Source organism: Physeter macrocephalus, chromosome 9, assembly GCF_002837175.3.
Source record: "Physeter macrocephalus isolate SW-GA chromosome 9, ASM283717v5, whole genome shotgun sequence".
Classification (NCBI taxonomy): domain Eukaryota; kingdom Metazoa; phylum Chordata; class Mammalia; order Artiodactyla; family Physeteridae; genus Physeter; species Physeter macrocephalus.
Genome location: NC_041222.1, coordinates 4,842,873 through 4,862,163, shown reverse-complemented (window position 1 = coordinate 4,862,163; position 19,291 = coordinate 4,842,873). Strand labels below are relative to the sequence as shown.

The 19,291-nt window shown below is 43.8% G+C and overlaps 1 protein-coding gene across 1 annotated transcript in view; it reads right to left on the bottom strand.

Moving 5' to 3' along the window:
• The window catches only part of RAB14 (RAB14, member RAS oncogene family), a 25,155-nt gene extending 18,216 nt beyond the window's left edge, over positions 1–6,939 (bottom strand). The window contains exon 1 of the mRNA XM_007123620.4: positions 6,666–6,939. The gene's annotated coding sequence lies outside the window, so the exon portion shown is untranslated. The remainder of the gene's footprint in view (positions 1–6,665) is intronic.
• Between the last annotated feature and the right edge of the window lie 12,352 nt (positions 6,940–19,291).

Below are 19,291 nucleotides of genomic sequence, written 5' to 3'. Positions count from 1 at the left end.
GCCGCTCCGCGGCATGTGGGATCCTCCCAGACCGGGGCGCGAACCCGGTTCCCCTGCATCGGCAGGTGGACGCGCAACCACTGCGCCACCAGGGAAGCCCCTTAATACTGCTTTAACTAAGGATTTTTCAATCTCATTTCTTGAACATGAAACATACCAATGTAAGGTGAGGAATATATTTTTAACTAGCTTTGGAAGGGAGAAAAAAGTTTTTCCCCTATTACTTAAGTGTGCTTCTGCTTTACTTTGAGAACTCAAAAAGTGAAAAAAAAAAAAAGTGGTACTAGGAGAGTAAGAAATGTTGGCCGAGTTCAAACACTCTGAAAACATGAGTCCACTCAACACTGCAATATCCACTAATTTTAAAATCTTGGTAACATCCTGTAATTTGTGCACAGCAGATGTGTGACTGGTGTGATTAAAATGCACCTTCTTACATGTTTTACAAAAATCATTTGAATAAAATTCACATATAAATAAGATCTCCTTTAACACCTTTTTCTTAAAGACAAGAAGCAGACAAGTCATTAAATATGTGATGAACATCTGTAAACTAATAACAAACACAATTGTTATAGTTACCATTTATTGGGCACTTAACATATGCCAAGGCAATGTGCTGAATACTTTACATGCTATTTCATTTAATCCTCACTACTACCTTTATATAAAATGGTGACTATTATCCTCATTTCACAGGTAAGACTCAACAGGTAAGTAATATGCTCACATCACAGAGCTAAGTGGTCAAGTCTATACTGAACCTACAACTGTTCTGACTGCAGAAAACCCTCTTAATCACTATATTATTTGGCCTCCTCCACAGCTGAGATGCACCATAAAACCCTACAGCGGTGCTTTGGGACACAAATCTTTCTCAGTTCACTCACTTGGTTCTAACTTAATATTCTGAATAGGCGTTATTAAATAACTACATTCAGAGGATGCACTATGATCAGGATTTGTACATATGGATAAGTGATAATACTAGTAACAATGATTCATATTATACCTACTTACAAAAAAGTTTCTGAAGGGAACTAACATTTGTTGAGAGTAAACCATGTGAGGATGTGCACTACTTTTCCCTATATTGTCTTGTATAATTCTTACTCAAGTCTTATAACTCTGCAGAGTCATTACCATTATGTCCGCGTAAAAACTGAAGGAATTCAGGTTTGGGGAAATTCACTGATTTGGTTGGTTTACAAAGTTAGCAAATAGCAGAGTTGGAACTGAACCCAAACCTGACTCCAAAGAACATGATTTTCTCTATCTAAAGTAGCTCATTAAAAACATATATATGTAGGTTGATAAAATCAAAGCAAAAAATCAAAATCAGAGAAAGATGGAGGTTAATTAATACTCAAAGTTAAGGTAATAGTTTTACTATCAGTCCATGTAAAATTTAGTCCTAAACTTCCTGGTTGTCAAGAAGAATGTTTACTAAATGCATATTAAACACTAATAATTATTCTGTGGCCCCATTTAAATATTAACTTTGCCTAATGATGCTGTAACAAAGGATTTCTCAACCTCATCTCGTGAACATGAAACTTATACCACTGTTAAGGTGAGAAATATATTTAAAATGGGGTATGCTATTGAATGAAACTCTGCAGCGTGCTTTTTTTCACTTAACAGTATCATGGATCTATTTCCAGGCCAATACATATAGATCTACATGGTTACTAAATGCACATTAAACACTAATCATTGTTGGGCCAAAATAGTATCACACAGTCTCCATATACTGAATCAGACACCTTTCCAAATAAAACTATACATATAAATGACTAGTTCTGAAATGTGCAGATACAGATGTGAAGGTAGGCACTTTCATATACTCTGCTTGTGGGAATCTGAAGTGTCACAATATTTTGGGGAAGTAATCAGTATACTTTAATACCTTAAAAACAACCTAAATCACCCTTTGGCCAAGAAACCCACTTAGAAGTAGTCTACAGGGCTTCCCTGTTGGTGCAGTGGTTAAGAATCTGCCTGCCAATGCAAGGGACACAGGTTCGAGCCCTGGCCCGGGAAGATCCCACATGCCATGGAGCAACTAAGCCCATGCACCACAACTACTGAGCCTGAGCTCTAGAGCCCGCAAGGCACAGCTACTGAGCCCACATGCCACAACTACGGAAGCTTGCTTGTCTAGAATCCGTGCTCCACTAGAGAAGCCACGACAATGAGAAGCCTGCGCACCGCAACTAGAGAAAGCCCACGCACAGCAACGAAGACCCAACACAGCCAAAAATAAAAATAAATAAATAAATAAATTTATTTTTAAAAAAGAAGTCGTCTACAGAAACAAAAGCATCAGTCCATAATTTACAGGTGCAAGTGCATTTAATGCACCATTTTTACAGCAAAAAACTGGAAACAATCTACACACTCATCAACAGGGAAATGACTAAAGTACATCTGTACTATGAAATAATATAAATCTGGTTTAAAAACCATTTAGATATAAGTATTAACCTGGAAATATATCCATGATTTTAAGTGAAAAAGAGCATGCTGCAGAGTTTTATGATAGCATATCCCATTGTTAATCACATACACACTCAATCCTATATGCATACACTATGGAAGGATACACACCAAGCTGTGAAAAATTAATACACAGATTGAGAGAGAAAAATGGGAAAATTATTAACTTTCTTTATATATCCCTGTGAGGACACTATAAGTATGTACTATATTCATTAGCAATATTCTAAAATATTAAAAGTAGACGAAAAAAAGACAAATATTTTTAAGCATTTTTATATATAATTCTAATACAAAACAAGAACAAACAAAAAATCCCAGTCATAATACTTCCAACATTACTTCCACATTTACCAATAATATGGGGAACATCATATGAAATGACTCGTGATTAGACTCAAAAAACAAACAGGAGAATTCCCTGGCAGTCTAGTGGTTAGGACTCTGTGCCTTCACAGCCGGGAGCCCAGGTTCAATCTCTAGTTGGGGTACTAAGATCCCACAAGCCCCGGGGCACAGACAAAAACAAAAAACAAAAACAAACCAAACACACAAACAGAAAACACCCCAATAATGGAGGGTATTTTTTCATTTTCTTATGGTTTGACTCCTTGCTGTGTTAACTTATGCACTTGTCTGACTAATCCTTTCACAACTGTTACACAGCTATTTTATTCCACTCTTAGAACATAAGATGTTTCTGTGTAATTTTTACGTAACTGATTCAAGACAACACAGGAAAAAAGCAACCCCCTGAATAAAAATATTCCAGGTGATTTAAATTCTTATCCTTATTGTTAAAATTAAGTGGTTTTTTTTTTACATGAAAAACACTGTTAAAAACACCTGAGCCAGGATAAACTGCGTTTGTGATTCCAATATAAAAAAATTTTTAAATTATCTACTAGGCACAAAGCCTTATGCTAGGCTTTGACAATACAGTAATTATATATTTATATATATAAATATATATATATGGTCCCTCCCTTCACAGAACTCAAGAAGAGAAGCATTTTGGTGTGCTTATAAGCCCACTAAAGTGGAATGCTACTCGATTTGTCAGTTAAGTGGACACAAAACTTTGGGAGTTAATCTACTGAACTAATCTAATCAAAATGTATGTTCAATTTCCTTTCCTCAACACTAATGCAACCTCTGAAAATAACCCGCTCATTTCTGAGACGCACTTTAAAAATCACCTCACTTTTGACAAGATATTTAAAGTCACACTTTTATATAAATAATGCGATAAGAAAAAAACAGATTTCTCTTGTATCACGAGAAAGACAAAATTTTCCACCTAATTATGACAGCATGCTGTGAATAGGAAATAAAGTACTTTACTATTGTACCTCTGTCCACAGAAGGAAAGTACTTAGGAGGAAAACAAAACTAAAACCCTGCACTTACCGTTAGAGTTAAAAGGATTAGCAATAAGTGAAAAATTTACTGATGAAATGATGTCTCAGATTTCCTTCAAAATAATTTGGTAGATGGAAAAGAATCTAAAAAAGAGTGAATATATGTATATGTATAAATGATTCACTTCGCTGTACAGAGGAAACTAACACAACACTGGAAATCAACTATACCCCAATAAAAATCAAAACAACAACAAAAAACAACAACAAAAATAATTTGGTGGAGAGGTACAGGTGTATATAGATGAAAGGAGACTGATCACTGATGACACTGGCTGATGGGTATATGAAGGCTCAATATACTACTCTACTTTGTATATGTTTAAAATTGTCTAGAAAAAATAGTTTCTTAAAATAATAGTATCTTTGATACCTCTATATGTGCATTGCTGACTCCCGGCATGCCCAGCATTTTTTGTTTTTTGTTTTTTGTTTTTTTTGCGGTACGCGGGCCTCTCACTGTTGTGGCCTCTCCCGTTGCGGAGCACAGGCTCCGGATGCGCAGGCTCAGCGGCCATGGCTCACGGGCCCAGCCGCTCCGCGGCATGCGGGATCCTCCCGGACCGGGGCACGAACCCGCGTCCCCTGCATCGGCAGGCAGACTCTCAACCACTGCGCCACCAGGGAAGCCCCCTGGGATTTTTAATCACATAAAAATGTTTCAAGCTTTTTTAAGAAAATGAAGCATCTCTCAATACCCCTAGTTTTAAAATATCCTATCTGCCTTAACCCAAAGTTTCCTCTAATTGTACAATATCTTACTGAGATTAGGCAAAGATATTTAACACTGATAATAATCAGTTGTAAAAACACTCCACATTCTGTTGCATAGCTGAAGTACGCAACAACTATAAAGTGTAACATAAAATATAAAAAACAAAATCTTTTTAAAATGTACCTTTAATTCCAAGGAATTTTTTAGGTTATTAATATCTAAAGGTTTTACTTCTTTAAAATAACTGCCATTTACTGAGTGCCTATTATACGCCAGCTACTTTATAAGCAATCTCTAATTCTAAAAACTAATTCATTTTACAGATAAGGAAACCAGCTCAGAGAGGAGATATACCCATGGTCATATACTACTAAAGGGAAAGCTAAGATTAAGGCCCAGGTCTAACTCTACAGCTCTCTAAAGCCATGCTCCTCTCAGTCAACAAATATTAAACACCCACTACATGCCTGGCACTGTTAGAGACAGCGGGGCACTTACCATATTCCAAGCAATGTGCTAAGGGTTTTAAACCCCATTTAATCTTCACAACAACTCTAAATTGTAGGTACAGTTATCCCGTGAACAGATAAGGGCACTTGGTCTGAGAAGTTAAGTAACTTGCTTTAGGTCACTTAACTAGGAAGTGGCAGTAAGGGCGTGGGAACCCTCCAAACTCCTAACCACTACATGTCTCAAAGGCATGACCAAGTAAATGGGTGTAAGCAGAAATCTGAAGAAACGTTTGGGGAAGTCTTGGGGGGGTGGGCGAGTGGGAGCTGGGTTATTGCAAGGTCAAATTTGTCTCCGATAACCACCCTTAAATAAAAGGCAGTTGTGACAGTAATGGAACCGAGCGGTAAACTATGCAAGAGTCCAAATCTGGACTCTGACACTTGCTGTGGGACCACCAGGAAAGCATTTGCTCTCTGCGAACCCCAGCTTCTCCTTCAAATATAAAATGGAAATCTTGCCATCTCTCCTCTGGGGTGGTGAGAATGAGGACTGGCAGTGTAGTGGCGACACGACGGATTCTGGGTTCTAAAGGAGTAATCAGCTGTTACCCAAATGCAAACATAGCAAAGAAGAAATTAAGCTGTAGCTACATTTTAAATGGTCCTGTCTGTAATCCTGGCCTAACCTGAGTTTTCCTGTACCATCGTTAACCAGCCACATCACAGCTTCAAGCCTCAGTTTCCTCACTTGGGAGACGGAGACACTCTACTTACCCCCCAGGGCCCCGTGAAGCAAGATAAACCTGTGGGAAGACACCTAAATCTGTGTCTGGCACACGGTAAAGTGCAAACCACCGAAACACGCTTCTTCCGCCTTCTTTTCTTAAATTCTAAAAAGACCAGAACTTTTTGTCTTCGTTATTTCTAGATGCTACCTAGCATCGGGGTCTTAGAGAATGTCACATACCTTACAGGGCTTCACCCAAACCAGAACCTCGGACGCCCAGACCCCTGCCCAGCCCGAGTCCAAAAGAGCCTACCCACGTCGACAAGGACGCCGGAGACGGTCCAAGCGGCCCGGGGGGCTGCGGGTTGCTGCCTTTTGTGGTCGGGGCCGGACGCGGCCTATGGGCCGGGGAACGCCATGTCCGGGGCTCGTGAGCTGCAGAGCGGCGCGGCCCGCGTGGACAAACCCGGCGGGGGAGGTCGGCAGCCGCCGAGAGCGGCGGCAAGGAGACGGGGCCCGCGGGAGGTGCGAGTCGGCCCAGGCCGGCTGAGGAGGCGCGGAAGGCGAGGCCGAACACACCCTTGCCCACGCCGCGCCCCGGAGCCCTAGACTGGGCGAGGAGGACCGGAGCTTCAGCGGGCGCCGCGTGGCGACACCCTCGCCCTCGCATGGGACTCCTGTCAGGCCGCCGCGGCGCCCACCGCCGACCCCGGGCTCGCTGCGGCCTGACACGGCCCGCCCTGCGACGCCCCTCGCCCGCGCCCCGGGCCCACCGTCGTCCCCACCCCGGCCCGGGGAGAGCCCGGCGAGGAGGGCCCGGCCCCCCGGACACTGCGGAAGGCCTGGGTTACCTGGAGGGGTGCTGGTGGCTGGGCAGCTTTCCGGGAGTGAAGGAGGCGTCAGGACGAGGAAGAGGAGGGCGGGCGCAGCAGGAGAGGGGCGGGGGCGGTCGGCCGAGGCGCCGGCAAGCAGCGGGCAGGCCGAGAACCTGCAGACGCACTCGCGGTAGTGGCGGTGGCAGCGGCGACGCTCCTGCGGCTCCCTCAGGGTCTTCCTCGGGCACGTCCAAGATGGCGGCGCTCCCTGCACAGGGTTTCCTGTCACCCTCGCAATGGGCCGGACCACAAAACAAGGGGGGAGGAGGATGCGCACGCAGCTGGAGAAGCCCGGAAGAGTGTGGCCGTGGTCCTACTTAATTTTAGAAGGTGCTCTCCAATTAGCTCCTCTAACTACAGGTAACAGCTCAAGGAAGAGCACATAAAACCTTCAACGTATTCAGCCTAATGTGGCATTTTCAAAGGATGGGAAGAAACAAATGTATGATGGGCAATGAGGATACAGACAGAAAGGCTGGTCCCTGCCTTTCAGAGGCTCTCAGGCAAGAACCAGAGCACATGTTAGCAGGCCATCACCATGTATGTATCAAGTCTCCTGTCGTGAGTTAAAGCATGTGGTGGGTCCAGAAGAAGAGTTTAAATAAACCTGCAACTGTTCGAAGATAATTTTCCTTTCTGTGACTTAAGGTATCTTGAATTCAACAAATTGTGCAATCATGCAAATTTTGATATCACAGCATTAACTGGAAAAATCTACAGCTATTGAAATATCTGGCTGCCATTATCTTGTCAAAAGAATATCATATTTATTTAATAAGGGAATGATACTTTGAATTCTGAAAGAGTAAAATCATGTAACTGTTTTGTGACTTTATTAGTTGGGTTTGATTTTGGTGGAGTCTACGGGCTATTGGCTATTCTTAAATGTTGCAGGAATAGATGAAAATCCCCGTTACAAGAGCAGATTTAAGTAAAAGTCCCTTACCAGTGTCACAGGCTTAACAGCCATACTTTAGAAGACGGCCCGCGTGGACAAACCCGGCGGGGGAGGTCGGCAGCCGCCGAGAGCGGCGGCAAGGAGACGGGGCCCGCGGGAGGTGCGAGTCGGCCCAGGCCGGCTGAGGAGGCGCGGAAGGCGAGGCCGAACACATCCTTGCCCACGCCGCGCCCCGGAGCCCTCGACTGGGCGAGGAGGACCGGAGCTTCAGCGGGCGCCGCGTGGCGACACCCTCGCCCTCGCATGGGACTCCTGTCAGGCCGCCGCGGCGCCCACCGCCGACCCCGGGCTCGCTGCGGCCTGACACGGCCCGCCCTGCGACGCCCCTCGCCCGCGCCCCGGGCCCGCCGTCGTCCCCACCCCGGCCCGGGGAGAGCCCGGCGAGGAGGGCCCGGCCCCCCGAACACTGCGGAAGGCCTGGGTTACCTGGGGGAGGTGCTGGTGGCTGGGCAGCTTTCCGGGAGTGAAGGGGGCGTCAGGACGAGGAAGAGGAGGGCGGGCGCAGCAGGAGAGGGGCGGGGGCGGTCGGCCGAGGCGCCGGCAAGCAGCGGGCAGGCCGAGAACCTGCAGACGCACTCGCTGTAGTGGCGGTGGCAGCGGCGACGCTCCTGCGGCTCCCTCAGGGTCTTCCTCGGGCACGTCCAAGATGGCGGCGCTCCCTGCACAGGGTTTCCTGTCACCCTCGCAATGGGCCGGACCACAAAACAAGGGGGGAGGAGGATGCGCACGCAGCTGGAGAAGCCCGGAAGAGTGTGGCCGTGGCCCGCTGGCCACGCCCCTTCCTCAGTCCTCCCCTCTGGACTCGTCGCGACGCCGCCGAACCCGCCCCTCTGGTTCTCGCGCCCGAAGGGGCGGAGGAAAGGGCTTATGCGCAAGCGCAGTCGCGCGTCCTCGCCTCCTGTGGGAAGTTCCTGCGCAGGTTTCCGCAGGACCTGCTGAGGTACGTGTGGGTCCTGCAGCGCTAGGGTTGTAACTATGGGGACTTTTTACTATTTTTAATGCTAGCAGCTACCACTTACTGGAGGCTTACCTTACACCGACCACTGTGCTAAGCACACATTTACTGAATTCATTCAACATGTATGCATTAAGCGATTCGTAACTAACGGTGAACACGGCACCTAGGTCCCTGTCCAACAACCTCAGGAGGTACATATCTCCATTTTATTGATGGTGAAGCTGAGGCTCAGATTGATCAAGTCACTTGTCCAAAATCATGCAGCTAGGAAGTGGCACTTTCTGCCCTATGTTTCACCTCTGTCCCTTACAACCTCCCTTTGGGGCGTGACTTTGATGGGAGGAGAGAAATTGTGACATTTTTCAGAATCTGGCCACCACCTACCACCCTCTTCCAACTTAGTCTGTTATATCACTTCCCCAGAAAGTTTAGCGCACCCCGGTACAAGGCCGCATTCTGACTTTCATGGGCCTCGGGCACTTTTGCTTTGGGCTTGTGGATATATGATATATATATTTATGTAGTAGATAATATTTATTTAATATATATTTCATATTTTACAAATGCATTAATATACAGATAAATATATTAATGTTATATAACAAGTCATTTTCTTCAACCTAAAAGTCCATTTTTCTCTTCTGATTTTGAACTTAAACATTTTTATAGACCCCTAAAAGGATTGTGGACCCTAGGCACTGTGCCTGCTGTACCTAATGGATAAGACAGCCCTGCCTCAATCCACCAAAATGAAGTTCAAGCCTGCTTTTGACATTAAAGACCTTTCATAAGCTGGTTCTGCCATGCGCAAGTGAGATTTCATTGGAAAAATGTATGGGAATTTACAAATATCTTTTTTTCAGAAAGATCTGAGAATGAATCCCTGCTCTACAACTTACTAATGATATCTTTGGGCATGTCACTTGATTTGTCAGATCTTCAGTCTCTTCAGAATAAGAATAATAATATCTATCTCACATGAGTCCTTGTGAAAATTAAATGAGATAATATATGCAAAATGCTTAGCATATGAGAATTTAATACATGGGATGGTTATTACATGATAATCTAATATAAGGTAATACTAATGTATAAGGTAATCTAATATAAGGTAATCCATTCCAGCCCTATAGGTCTGTGCTTCTATTTCTGTATTCTTTTCTTTTTTTTCTATATTCTTTAACTCCAATAAGTATAGTTTGTTTGTTGTCACAGTTTAACATCTCTGAAATCAGGAAATTTGCCTGTACCAAATAAAGGAGAAAGCTATGAACCAACTGACACTACTTGTCCAGCTATGAACTTATGTCTGGCTAGGAAGTTTGTATAGATACAATTGTCACCTGAACTGAAACCTTTATGTATAGCTAATGCTTACTGAACACTTATTGTGTTCCAGGAAATGTCCTAAGAATCATGCATATTTTCTTATTTAATCTCTACAACATCCCCATGAAGTCACTACTCTATTCACCCCATTTTATGAATGAGAAAACTGAGTGTCATACAGGTCTAAAGTCATATAGGTAAAAACTGGTACTGGGATTTGAATTCAAGCACATATGACTTCAGATCTCCCATCCTAAGCATTACTTTGTAGTTCACTCTTTATTTGTATTTAGCAGCTTAATTGTAGTTCTCTAAATTGGCTTAAATCTGAGTCAAAGTCATTACACTTTGAAGCTGCATTGAAGAGAAACGTTGTGAATGCAGAATGCCTATCACACGCTAAGCAGTGCAATTAAAGAGTAGAAATTGTCAATTCTTGTAATAATTCACAGAATTTTCAAAGTAGGAAGAGGTTGTGTGACACTAATTGCAGCATAATTAAAATGGACTGTCCTTTGGATGACAAACATCTGTCAGGGTTTCTAGTTAAGTTTTTTTTTTAAAAAAGCTGTTTATATGAAAAGAGTATATGCAAAATATTCATTGTAGCACTGTTTGTAATAGCAAAAGACTAGAGGCTAACTCACTAGAGAGCTGTTGTAATAAATTTTAGTACATACATATTGTGGAATATATGAAGCAATAAAAAAGAATGAGGCATATGTACATATCCTGATATGGAACAATCTCTAGGAAATACTTCAAGTGAAAAAAACAAGATATGGAAAAGTAAATAGTATGCCAACATTTATTAAATTATAAAAGGAGAGGATAATAGACATATATTCTTGTGTAATTGGACATTAAGAGAGCTTTTTCCTATTGTCCTGAAACTGCTGCTGAAACCCAAATCTGAACCAAAAAGTCCATAAGGAGCCCACATTCTATATTTAAAGAACTGCCAGTGGTTGGAACCAGCTGTCTTCCAGCAGGGCATTTGAAGAGCCATTATTGTTCTTCTACCAGCCCTTCCATCAATTCCTACTCCACTACTCCACCTATTCCACATTCCCACCCTTCTCCCACAGACAAACCATCACAACTAATCAGTGGAAAGAAAGAATGGAGAGAAGGGAGGGAAGCCAGCCTTGAGGGCAAATGCAGTTTTCTGAAAAGAGACCCATCCTTTCCTCTCCCTCCATGGGGGGCTGTAGTCCCTCTTAGAGGCAAGGGAGAAGGGCTCCCAGAGAATCTCTAGTGAAGACTGGGCGTGCCTGCAGGAAGAGGACACTGGCAACCCCCGGATATCTGTTACTTACTAATCTGCTCTGCCCATTGCTTCTTCAGCAAAGGAAAACACTAATGGAGAAAGACCACATGGAAGGGGACTTTGGATGGCATGGTGGAGGGCTTTAGATGGAAGGGGACTGAAACTGCCCCTACGATGCTCACACACAGCTTAACTTCACAGTCCTAGATTGAATAACACGAGCTGGCACTCAGCTGGAAGATACAGCAAATGTATGAGGGGTCACCCATTCCTAGAGGAGATTCATGAGATCGATGACTCCAGTACTGATTCTTTTTCATATCTACTTTTTCTTTTTCTTTTTTTTTTTTTTTTTTTTTTTTGCGATACGCGGGCCTCTCACTGTTGTGGCCTCTCCCGTTGCGGAGCATAGGCTCCGGACGCGCAGGCTCAGCGGCCATGGCTCACGGGCCCAGCCGCTCCGCGGCATGTGGGATCTTCCTGGACCGGGGCACGAACTCGTGTCCCCTGCATCGGCAGGCGGACTGTCAACCACTGCGCCACCAGGGAAGGCCTCTACTTTTTCTTGTTTCATTTACACCTGTTTATATTTTTATAATTTCTTTTGTAAAAATAGATGTTCTTCTATTCTTTATCTTTTTCCAGAGCCCAAACATTTAAATTCATTTTCAGATCTCTCTATTGTGTTTATTTAAACCAAAATGATTCATCTCCTTTTTGGTTTTATAGGCTTAAATTTGTTAAGTTTCCTCATATGTTTTAGAATTTTGGTTCATAGACTTATCTTGGACTGTACATTCTTCTTCCTCTATCTCTCTCTATGCTCACCCTTTTTTTATGTAGTGGTTTTGGAGTTGCCATCAATCCAGAACCAGATATTAAAATATTGATGTCCCAATCCCTGAGGTAATATTGAAGATATAGCAGAACTAATACAATTTGTACTCCGGTATTTATTACCATGTACTACTACCTAATTGAAGAAACTAATATATGTTCAAATGTAGTTGATTAACTTCCAGTGATACATAATTCAATTGAGGAAAAACAAACAGTAATAAAAAATACTAGTTTAGAGATTGGTTCAGCCGAGCAAAAATTGAGACACAGGAGTAGAGAAAAAACATATGGACAGGGGCTTCCCTGGTGGCGCAGTGGTTGAGAATCCGCCTGCCGATGCAGGGGACACGGGTTCGTGCCCCGGTCCTGGAAGATCCCACATGCCGCGGAGCGGCTGGGCCCGTGAGCCATGGCCACTGAGCCTGCGTGTCCGGAGCCTGTGCTCCACAACGGGAGAGGCCACAACAGTGAGAGGCCCGCGTACCACCAAAAAAACAAAACAAACAAACAAAAAAAACGTATGGACACCAAGGGGGGAGAGCGGCGGGGGTTGAGGGTGGTGGTGTAATGAATTGGGAGATTGGGATTGACAGATATACACTGTTGTGTATAAAATAGATGACTAATAAGAAAAAATAAATAAATAAATAATACTAGTTTAATCAAAAAAGAAATGGCAGTTGATATACTGTGCTTCAACACTTAGCAGACTAAAAAGTCAAAATTAAGTCCGTGGGACTCTTTAGTCTCTGGATATGGAAGAGGATTAGATTCAAATTTATGGTACTAAAGAAGAAAGTGATATATAAATGTAAGGATAAGTACATGCCATATTCAATTGTAAAAGAAATTTTGTGACCATTAACATATCCCCCCTCCACCTTATATAATCGTCTGGAGTCATAGCTTATGAGGGTGGAACATTCTAAAGTTGATCCATAAGAACAACAAAAATCACATGAGGTGAAAGATGTACTTGAGGGAATTCCCTGGCGGTCCAGTGGTTAGGACTCTGTGATTTCATTGCCAAGGGCCTGGATTCAATCCCTGGTTGGGGAACTAAGATCCCACAAGCCACATGGTGCAGCCAAAACAAACAAACAAACGAACAAAGATGTACTTGAAAATTTCTTAGGAGAGCTTCGAACTGGAGACTGATTTATCATCTCTGAATTTTCCTCCAGCATTTGATCTGATAGCCTTCTCTTTGGCTGACCATCCAAAGTGGGTGGTTTAGATTTAGAGGCCATGCTACGTGAAAAAATGTGCATCTTTGAATCACGCTCAGTATGGCAAAATGACCATGCCATGAAAGCCACGTGAAGACTAAGATCTACTAAGAAAATAGCAGATTTAACTCTTTCATCACATGCTTCCTCCATGGCATGCACTTATTTAGAAAAAGGGAAGGCAGAGTGGTATTTAAATTTTCTTTATTGCTTTGTTGACCTTATACATTTAGTTGAAATAATATAAGTGAAGAGCATGGGTGATGTGACACAACTGGATTAAACATGGTAACTCTTTCCATGGCACAAATATGGCAGGTGCTGTCAGGAACTAAGATCTCACCCTAGTTGTAAGCCAACAACTTAGTGTAACGCGGTTTCATGGATGTGAGCGGAGGACATGAGACTTCCAGGTCAGAGACAAAGGACTTTATTATCCACAGCACCACATGCAGCATGAGCATTGGCATGTTTACATCAGTTCCTGGATGTCAGGAACCCTGAGCTTAGGGAAACCAAATCTTTTATAGTGGGGAGCAAGCATTTCTGTCCTTTGCTCTGGAGGGAAATACTCTTATCTTCGAAGGCCGTTTGCTCTACAAACATCCTTGTGAAGATGGTCTGGGACAAATGATAGTCAGTGCCTCTGCTCACAAGATGTGCAGAAACACAAGAGGACAAGATTTTATTATGTTGTATTATATTTGGTGGAAGGGCACAGTGAGTAAATGGTTTGCTATGGAGGAAAGAATATGGTTTTCACAGTCACACTGACCCTAGCTCCATTTCTAGCATAAGTTTTTATAAGCTAAATAACCTTAGTCAAAGCGGTTAACTTCTCTGAGCCTCAGTGACATAATGGGATATTAGATCTTCCCTCATAGAATGGTTGTTTAGATCAACTAGGAAAGTGTAACAGAAAGAATCATTCCTGGAATGATATCTGGAATATTCTAAGCATTCAACAGATGCCCAATCCTTCTATCCTTCCCTCATTCACTGATTTCCTCATTTGTGTGAATCGGATGCACAGTTAGACCTCTGCCAGAACCCTAAATCCCTCCCCCAAATTGAGAAGCAGCTGGCCATTTCTGCCACACCACCCTCCTTTGCTTAGGAGGGGGCAAGCATTAGAGCTCAAAGGCCTAGGGAAGCTGGGTTTACACTCTGAAGCCACAAAGACTGGAACAACTTTGTGCCACAACTACTGAGCCTGCGCTCTAGAGCCCACGTGCCATAACTACTGAAGTCCACGTTCCTCGAGCCCGTGCTCCGCAGCAAGAGAAGCCACCACAATGAGAAGCCCGTGCACTGCAACGAAGAGTAATCCCTACTTGCCAGAACTAGAGAAAAGCCCTCGTGTAGCAATGAAGACCCAACGCAGCCAAAAAAAAAAAAATGTTTCTTAACGTCTCTAAGGCTTCATTTTCTTGCCTCTAACATGAGGAAATAGTAGGATCTAATTCCTCAGGTAGTTGTGAAGAGAAAATGAGGTAAAACATGAAAAGCTCTTAATGAGTGCCTGATAGTCAGCAAATCCTCAGGAAACAGTAGCTACAATTATTATTTCTGAGAGCCAATCAATAGCTCCTGAAGCAGTTTCTCCATATAATTTGGGAAAGAAAAAAAACCTTTATCTACTATCATGGAATTCGACAGAGATCCGAAGTTCTGTGCCAAATAATAAAAATAGGGAGAGAGAGAGGAGAGGAGAAGGATGGGAAGCAGGCCCCTGTATGCGTAGCTGGTTTGAAAGACTGGAATAGGACACAGGGCAAACTCCGCTAAGCCTTCCCTTCCCTGTACCCACTTTGCCACCCCAGACACACACACACACACACACACACACACACACACACACACACAATCATAGACCAGCTGATACTTATCCAGGGTCTGACATCACTATTCCCAGGAGAGGATACTGTCTTTATAGATATATTAGCTAGGTTTTGCTGTGTAACAAATAACCCCCAAATCTCAGTGGTGTACAACCCCAAAGGTTTATTTCTTGCTCACCCCTATGTCCATGATGGGTCAACTACTTCCCTGTTCCATGTTATCTTTACTCCAGGACCCAAGCTGAGGGAGCTCCTCTCTCTCTCTCTCTGGAACATTGCCAGATTTCATGGCAGAAGGAAAAGAGACATGGTGAACAACATGCTGGGTCTTCAGCCTTCTGTTCCAAAGTGACATACATCACTTCTTCTCACATTTCATTGGCCAGAGCAAGTCTTATGGCTTCATGATGACAGAGTTGGGGCACATAATTGTGCTCCAGGGAGGTTATATAGGGGAAGAGTAATCCACTCTTCCACAGTGGACTACCTCCCCATCCAAACATACTCAAGTGTCAGAGGGACAGATGGCCACTGACAGCTGTTTATTAGCTGACCCTGGGCCTTCTCTGAGCCTCAGTTTTATCCTCTGTGAAATGGAGATAGCAATGCTTGTCCTGTCAACCTCACAGAAAAGGGGTAAGAATTCAAATGAGACCACAGATATGAATGTGATTTGTAAACTGTAAAGTCCTGCACTCCCATGAGTGGGTTTTATTACTAGTATGAGTCTAACAGGAGAGATAATAAAGCTTTTTAAAAATCAGCTGGATAAGGGAATCTCTGAGGTCTCTGATAGTCAGTGTTCTCTTACTGAGAAAGCTGTGGGATCCACTCAGGAGAGGCTGCCAGGCGACCACACATCACAGGTAACCCGGCATTCACACATCAGTGATTCACTCATCAGTAACTGATGTTTTTGCTTGGACTTGGGCTCCTGTCTCCTTCTGACCACTGGAGCTCCTCAGTGCCCCCTTCCCATTTTTCTGCCCAGGCAGAAAAATGGATGCCTTTCTAACCAAGCCCCTATTATGCAGAAGAGAAAATAGAGATCCAAAATGTTAACTGACTTGCCCAACTCAGCAAGTGTGTTCAGAGCTGGGACTAGAAATCAGACTTTGGATTCCTAATCTATTGCTTTTCTAAAACTTAGATTCCAACACTACAGCCGTTAGTGCTGAGATTTGGGCAAGCTTATTAAGCTCTCTGGACCTCAGTTTCCTCATCTGTAAAATAGGTATGGTGGCCCTGACTTTATTGGATTGTTGTGAAGGTTAGACATTCATATAAAATCCTTCTCCACCAAAACCCCCAACCCCACCCCCCATTTACACCCCGCTGCTCTCCCTGCCAGGTGTCAGCTCCCTCCTGGAAGAGGCCCCTGCAGCCTTCAAGGTTGGTTCTGGGTACTGCTCCTGGGCTTCACTGGGGGTAAGGGGGGTATTCCCTTCCCCGTGGTGCCTCAGTACGGATGAGGATTTAGTTATTTTAGAATTCCCAGAGCACAGTATCTGTGAAACAAATGAAAGTTTCGAGAGCAGATAGACATTTTAATGAATCATTATTCTTATAAAAAAAAGTCTTTCTCTCTCTTCTTTGGTCTTGCCAAAGATCCTTTTCCCCTCCAGATTCTGGAGAGAAAGCTAAGGAGGAAAGGGAGCGTGAAGGAAGAAGAATTCTCTCCTGCCTATATATTTATTCTGGGTTTTACAGGTTTAATGTCTGACCTCCCCCACTCTGTGCGCAAAGGAGGAAAGGGGCCATTTTTGCAGGGTTCACTGCTTTATACCTGGTACAAGCATGTACAAGATGTGAATACAGAAACAAAAAGTAACTTGTTTCATCAGTAAATGAACACAGGGCAGCTGGGCTTCTCTAAGTGACCCATGCCTTCAAGCAGTCTCCATTTTAGGACAGTAGCTGGGGTCACTGGTTTTCAGAAACTAATGGGAAAACCACATCCTGCTTCCCCCAATCCCTACGTCTATTCTGGTATCAAAATGAAAAAGCTGGCAAAGCAGAGCATTTCGGATGCGGTCCACAAGAGGGTGTCACAGGCCCATGCCAGGCCAGCTCCACGGCTGGAACTCCTGGCCTTTGGTCCCACTTGTGTAGCTCACACAAACCTGGTTCGGCAGTACTTCCTCAGTCTCTTTTTTTGGTTCTTCTCTTTTCCTGGCCCAGGAGGAAGTGGAGAAGCTTTTGGAGTCAGGTGGACTTGAATTAAAATCCTGACTATGTCGTTTTGTGAGACATTGGCAGATGAGTTAATATGCTGAGCTGTTGTATTATTAATAATTGCTAAATTCCCAAGGCCAGGGAATCACTGATTTGTAGAGCAAGAAGGGACCTTCAAGATTGGCCAGCAGACCCACCACGTTTCACAGATGGGGACACTGAGGCCAGGCTACACCAAAGCCCAGCTGCCTCCTTCAAAAATACATAAGACAGGGACTTCCCTGGTAGTCCAGTGGTTAAGAGTCTGCCTTCCAACGCAGGGGATGCAGGTTTGATCCCGGGTCGGGGAACTAAGATCCCACATGCCACGGGGTAACTAAGCCTGTGCAGCACAACTACCGAGCCCTCATGCTCTGAAGCCCGTGCGCCACGACTACTGAGCCCGCACACTCTAGATCCTGAGCGCCACAACTAGAGAGAAGCCTGAGTGCCGCAATGAAGAGCCTGTGCGCCACAATGAAAGATCCCGCACGCCTCAGCTAAGACCCAATGCAGCCAAATAAATAAATAAATATTTTTAAAAACGCATAAGACATAAGAGCATTCATCAATGAACAAATGAATGAAAAGATAAGCCAGAAAGGACTTTGGATCCAGACAAAAGCACAAACTCTTGTATTCATCATCTAGCTTTGCTGGTGTCTAACTTGATCAAGTTGCTTGACCTCTTGTGCCTCGTTTTCCTCGTCTCAGTGGGGGAGGGGAAATATACTCAGGGATAATAATGGTACCAACTTCATAGGGTGTTGTGAGAATTCAATGAGCTCAGACATAAAGTGCTCAGCTAGGTGCTTGGCACCTAGTAGATATTGTATCTTATTTATAATCTAGGTCTAGGTCATGTAACCTTTCCAAGCCTCAGTGTTGTCATCTATAGAGTGGGGATTTTACATAGCGTTGTAGGGAGGACTAAATGGCACAACACAAAATAACTCTCAACATAGGACCTGGCTCATGGTAGTGATATAAAATACAGTTTATAATGATAAGTATTACTTTATCCCTGTCCGTGAAGTAAAGAATGATTTTTTCTAAGAACAAAGCTTTACACACACACACACACACACACACACACACACACACACACACACCCTTGTTACTGCCTTAGGTGAGACTTCTTTTCTCCCCTGGACTATTGCTACAGAGCCTGCACCTTGGGAGGAATGAGTGATGCCACCTGGCTGGTGGCTCACCTCTAGGGGGCTCCCTTCCTTACCTCCAGCCAAATGTTGCTGGGAGGATATATAGGTTCCTTGTTGTATTAGTTTCCTACAGCTGCTGTAACAAAGTACCACCTGCTGGTAGTTAAAACCATAGTATTCTCCCACAGTGTTGGAAGTTAGAAATCTGAGATCAAGGGGCTGAGGTTGGGTCGAATCCTTCCCTGCCTCTCTGGCTTCTGGCGGTCAATCCTTGCTGTTCCTTTGGCTGACAGCTGCATCACCCCAATCTCTGCCTCCATTACCAGCCACATGGCATTCTCCCTCTTGTGTATCTGCGTCCCTTCTCGTAGAAGGACACCAGTCATATTTGACTAAGGGCCCATCCTATTCCACTGAGAGCTCATCTTAATTTACATCTTAATTGCATCCACGAAGACCCTATTTCCAAATAAGTAGAAGTCACAGGCACCAAGGGTTAGGACTTCAACATATCTTGAGGGGGGATGCAATTCAACCCACAACACTTGTTAAAAGATTTTTCAAAAAATTTGAGATTTTATGAGGTCTTCTGACATATTACAGATTCAATGCAATCCCTATCCAGCTACCAATGGCATTTTTCACAGAACTAGAACAAAAAATTTCACAATTTGTATGGAAACACAAAAGACCCCGAATAGCCAAAGCAATCTCGAGAAAGAAAAACAGAGCTGGAGGAATCAGGCTCCCGGACTTCAGACTATACTACAAAGCTATAGTAATCAAGACAGTATGGTACT